This window comes from Mus musculus, chromosome 18, assembly GCF_000001635.26.
Source record: "Mus musculus strain C57BL/6J chromosome 18, GRCm38.p6 C57BL/6J".
NCBI lineage: Eukaryota > Metazoa > Chordata > Mammalia > Rodentia > Muridae > Mus > Mus musculus.
In genome coordinates, this window is record NC_000084.6 from 8,414,613 (window position 1) to 8,420,232 (window position 5,620).

At 43.9% G+C, this 5,620-nt stretch overlaps 1 pseudogene; it reads left to right on the forward strand.

Annotated features, from left to right (window-relative positions):
- Positions 408-3,000, forward strand: Gm5500 (predicted pseudogene 5500; annotated as a pseudogene).

Here is a 5,620-nt window from a genome sequence, read left to right on the forward strand (position 1 = left end):
AGAAGGCTGTTTTTAGACATTTAATAAATTGTTCTAGATTGCCTGGGCATCATAAAGCAATGCCATGCTAGATTTATATCTCAGGCAATCTATAGGTCCTACATATAAGATAGATTGGATATACAACCTCATTCTTTATATATTCAAAACAGTTATGGTTTAAGATAATATTTTAATATTCTTGGAAATTGTGCATGTCAATTTCTTTGCTATTAGAGTCCTCAGTTACTACTTGTTTCCACATAATAGTGTTAATTCTTGAGGACTTATACTTAATAAATTGCTGCAAATAAATACTCTTATTTCTAAGTTAATAAATAAATAAATTATGCACATGTGACTATTAATAACTTTTCAAGCTTTCTAGTTACAACTGCTCTTTAAGAGAAACTATTGGACAGCGAGGTAGGGGGTCAGGGGTTAGTGAGGCCAGAAGTGAGTGTAATAAAGTTTGTCTGGGGAGGCCCAGGCTGGGGTGAAAGTTGGGGCGGTGACTTAAGCTGAGTATGTTGCCTATGTTGCCTATGTTGCCAAAGACCCTGTGAATCAGAGAGCCTGCCATATCCTGGAGTGTCCTGAAGGGTTTGCTCAGGATGTCATCAGCACCATCGGGCAGGCCTTTGAGTTGTGCTTCAAACAGTATCTCAGGAATCCACCGAAGCTGGTCACCCCCCATGACAGGATGGCTGGCTTTGATGGCTCAGCTTGGGATGAGGAGGAAGAAGAGCCCCCTGACCATCAGTACTACAATGACTTTCCAGGGAAGGAACCCCCTCTTGGTGGGGTGGTAGATATGAGGCCTCGGGAAGGGGCTGCTCGACCCACTCTGCCTAGTGCCCAGATGTCCAGCCACTTGGGAGCTACACTGCCTATAGGGCAGCATGCTGCAGGAGACCATGAAGTCCGTAAACAGATGTTGCCTCCGCCACGTTGCCCAGGCAGAGAACTCTTCGATGACCCCTCCTATGTCAACATCCAGAATCTAGACAAGGCCCGGCAGGCTGGGGGTGGGGCTGGGCCCCCAAATCCTTCTCTTAATGGCAGTGCACCCCGAGACCTTTTTGACATGAAGCCCTTTGAAGATACACTTCGGGTGCCATCCCCACTGCAGTCCATGTTCATGGCTGAGCAGCTGCAAGGGGAGCCCTGGTTCCACGGGAAGCTGAGCCGGAGGGAGGCCAAGGCACTGCTGCAGCTCAATGGTGACTTCTTGGTGCGAGAGAGCACGACCACACCTGGCCAGTATGTGCTCACTGACCTGCAGAGTGGGCAGCCCAAGCACTTGCTGCTGGTGGACCCTGAAGGTGTGGTTCGGACAAAGGATCACTGCTTTGAGAGTGTCAGTCACCTGATCAGCTACCACATGGACAATCACTTGCCCATCATCTCTGCGGGCAGCGAACTGTGCCTACAGCAACCCGTGGATCGGAAAGTGTGATCCTTCTCAGCTTCTCCAACAAGATGCTCTTCATTCCCGTTTCCCATATTCTCTAACTTGTGGGACCTCTGTTTTGTGGGTCTGGCCTTGGGTGGGAACTGGGAGCAACGAGGACATGGGTTTAGTGCCCACTTGAGAGAGAGAAAAAGAGGGTTTCAGTAAGGAGCCTGGGGTAGCATCCTGCCTCTGCCCAAACTTCACCAAAGTATTAATATGCAGAGTGGTCCCTTGTCTGGGCCTGCCTGTGCCAACCTGATGCCGTTCCCCCCAAAGGGTGGGTTCTTATAATGGAAAATGCCCTGTGATGATAGGCCCAGTGGAGCAACTGCCCTTTGGGGGAAGGGAAATAATTATACCTCTGGTTTACTCCTGGGTCTTCAGGGTACCCCAGATCCCGCGAAACATATCCCACTCCCTCTGCTTCCCCTTAAACTTTGTGCCTTTGACTATCATAGGTCTGCAGATACTTAATGCAGAGTTCTCAGGCTCTTCACGTGTGGACAGGGGTTACTGCCACCTTGGCTTCTGGAGCCCTGTCCTATTCAGCACCCCTTCCTGTGTCTAGGGAGAATAGGGACAGGAGTGGCCGCTATCTGCTCTGCCTTTCGGATGTGCAGCCCTTAAGAGATTGCCCCAAGCCAGAATATGGTGGCACACGCCTTTAATCACAGCACTCAGGAGGCAGAGACAGGAGGATTTGTGAGGCCATCCCATCTACAACAGAGTGAGTTCCAGGACAGCCAGGGCTATGGAGAGAGAACCTGTCTCCAAAAACCAAAAAGAGCGATTACCCCAGAGCCTTCTTCCTGATGGTAGCGGGGAGGGGCAGGACTGGACCCATCTTGCTCAGTGCCTCCTGACCTCAATGCCTTTCCAAGGGGTCTGTATACATTTCTCAAGCCTGCTCCTCCCATGTTTGCATGTGTGTTATAGTCTACAGCCAAAGTATAGCCCTCACTGTAACCCCATCCAGCCTCCCTCCTTTGGGATAGGTGTATGCGTCTGACTTGGGCCTCCAGGGTGTGTACAGTCAGTGTGGGTTTTGTGGAGGCAATAAGACTGAAGCAGTAGACAATCCCCAATACCATTTGCAGGTCTGGAACTGCACTCTCTTTTTTAAAAAACATGTATACATTTTAGGGCTATAGATTTATTTTCCTGTTTTTGTTTTTCATTACTGACTTTTGAGCACAGAATTATGATAATCAACTACATTTATACATCACCTCGATGACTTTTCCAAACTTTTTTTTTTTTTTAAACAACTGTTGGGATTTTACTCCCTGGCCTTAACTAGGACAGGGTTGTACCCCACTCCTCCCTCCCCCCTTTTTTCTTTTTCGCCAAGACAACTGAGCAGAAATTTGGCTGAGCAGTGTTGTGGGACTATGATGTGATAGTTTTAGATCCTACCTTCTGCTTTCGGGCAGCTGCAGCCAGCACAGAAACCTTGCAAGCTCACTCTGTATGTAGGCTTTCTGGACAAGGAATGGTCGCCAAATTTTTGGTTTGGATGTCTTATACCAAAGGGAAATAGCCTTCATTAAAGTTCGTATTTCTTTAAAAAAAAAAAAAAAAGAGAGAGAAACTATTGAAAGTGCAATTAGTCACTGCCCATGTTACATGAACACTGACTATAACAGTAAAGTATTTGAGATGTTTTGTCAATAAATTATTAATTCTTAAGGACAAGGTATTGTGGAACTTTGAAACTCTAGATTTGTAAAGACAAAGAATGGGGAAAATATATCCCCGTGCATATTATTTAGTGCATTCCTGTGCACATTATTTAAATCATACTTTTATTTTAGAATTTTGAACTTTGGATGTCAAAGAACTTAATAAATGCCTTATAGTATCTTAAAAGGATCTACTTATTGGCATATGGCTTGATTCTGAACAGCTACCTTATTAGGAAAGGGAAAAGCATAGGTTCTCTCCACAGAACGCTGCAGAAGCATGATGGCTAATTCATGTGACAAGCTGGCAGGTGAGTTGCCTCAGTGCCCTGACTGAAGTGACAAGGAAGCTAAATTGGGTACATGTTTTCGACCCATCCTTGCTTGCCATTTTTCTAGTTTGGACTGGTGAAGCTGTCTTGCTTCAAGCTTTTTAACTTTACGGCAAAAAGAACATCAGAGACTGTATTCTGACTTAGTAAGATTAGTCATTTAATAGAGTCATAATGATTTTTCTCTTTTCTTCAATGAGACCAGTTATTCTAACTCAATCTTAGACTGGTCTAGTAATAATTCCAATATTAAAGATACCTATTGAAGATAGCTAAAATTCTTAATTACCTAGCAAAGTTAATTTGGAGCACAGCCTCCACTTCCAGAGAATCTCTGGCCTTTCAGCTAATTCTCAAAGCCAGCTCCCCCACAGGGAAAGCTCAAAGCCTGAGGTTGATTGTTGCTAATTTGCAACTGAATGGAGTACATAGACTTCTTCAAAGCAGCTTTTATACTGTTGCTTTTCACTGTCCCACCTTTGTTTTTCAAGCAGGTCAGTTAACACCATTCAGCCTGACTGCAGCAGGAGTAAAATCTTGCTTCCAACAACACAAGTGGCAGTTATTATTATTGTCCATCAAGAAGCATTCTAGTACATATTGTGGCTTTGGTCTGAATTGGGAGTATGGTATTCTATGAGGGCCTGACAGTCAGTGACAGGCAACCAGATCATGGAATCATACCAATCTAAGACAGGGGTACATGCCAAAAGGCCGTGGCTGTTGATAATACACCACAGAATCATGTTTGTGTGAAATATAACACAAACTAGCTGCACGTAGCCTCCAGGACGGAATTGGATGGGTCGGGAGGATCTGTGATCCTAAGACAGGCGGGGCCACCAGCCACCATAACTCCCAGGCAGGACTTTAGAGCATAAATAAATTTTATGCCTCAGTCCAGTTTTGTTTAATACTATTTAAGGGAGGGGTGGGTAATGTAACCTCCTTCCAGCCTAGGCTGGCTCAAACCATCCCCCACTGAGGCAGAGCCACCTGCTGTGCTGCTTCTCATCCCTCTCCTTTGATGTGCCACTAACTGCTACCTGCCTGAGGCCAAACCGGTTCTCCGAGATCTTCCAGAATTAACACCGAACTGTGATTTTTTTGGATTCCTACTAAAAGGCTGATCTGACAACTTCAAAGGAACTATGCATGACTGGGAATGGGCCTCCCCTCTTCTTTATAAAGCATGTTCAGTGACATTAAAATTGAACCTTGATCAGAATATTGTCTTGGTTCCATTTCTCTCTACCTGTCTAGATTCCCTCTTTTCTTTCAGTTCCAAGATGCATCCCAGGCTAAAACCCAGACATGAGAGCTGCAGGCCGGCCCCAACAATCTTTCACTTCCTTAGTCAGAGTCACACCAAGGTATTTTATATTATGTGTGACTATTGTGAAGTGTGTTGTTTCCCTAATTTCTTTCTCAGCGTGTTTATTCATTGTGTAGAGAAAGGCCACTGATTTGTTTTAGTTAATATTATATCCAGATACTGCACTAAAGCTGTTTATCAGGTTTAGGAGTTCTCTGGTGGGATTTTTAGGGCCACTTATATATACTATCATATCATCTGCAAAAGTGATATTTTGACTTCTTCCTTTCCAATTTGTATCCACTTGATCTCCTTTTGTTGTCTAATTGCTCTGGCTAGGACTTCAAGTACTATATTGAATACGTAGGGAGAAAGTAGGCAGCCTTGTCTAGTCCCTGATTTTAGTGGGATTGCTTCAAGTTTCTCTCCATTTAGTTTGATGTTGGCTACTGGTTTGCTCTATACTGCTTTTATTATGTTTATGTATGGGCCTTGAATTTCTGATCTTTCCAAGTCTTTTATCATGAAGGGGTGTTGGATTTTGTCAAATGCTTTCTCAGCATCTAATGAGATGATCATGTGATTTTTGTCTTTGAGTTTGTTTATATACTGGATTATATTGATAGATTTTTGTATATTAAACCATCCCTGCATTCCTGGGACAAAGCCTACTTGATCATGAAGGATGATCATTTTGATGTGTTCTTGTATTCAGTTTGCAAGAATTTTATTGAGTATTTTTGCATTGATATTCATAAGGGAAATTGGTCTGAAGTACTTTTTCTTTATTAGGTCTTTGTGTGGTTTAGGTATCAGAGTAATTGTGGCTTCATAGAATGAATTGGGTAGAGTACCT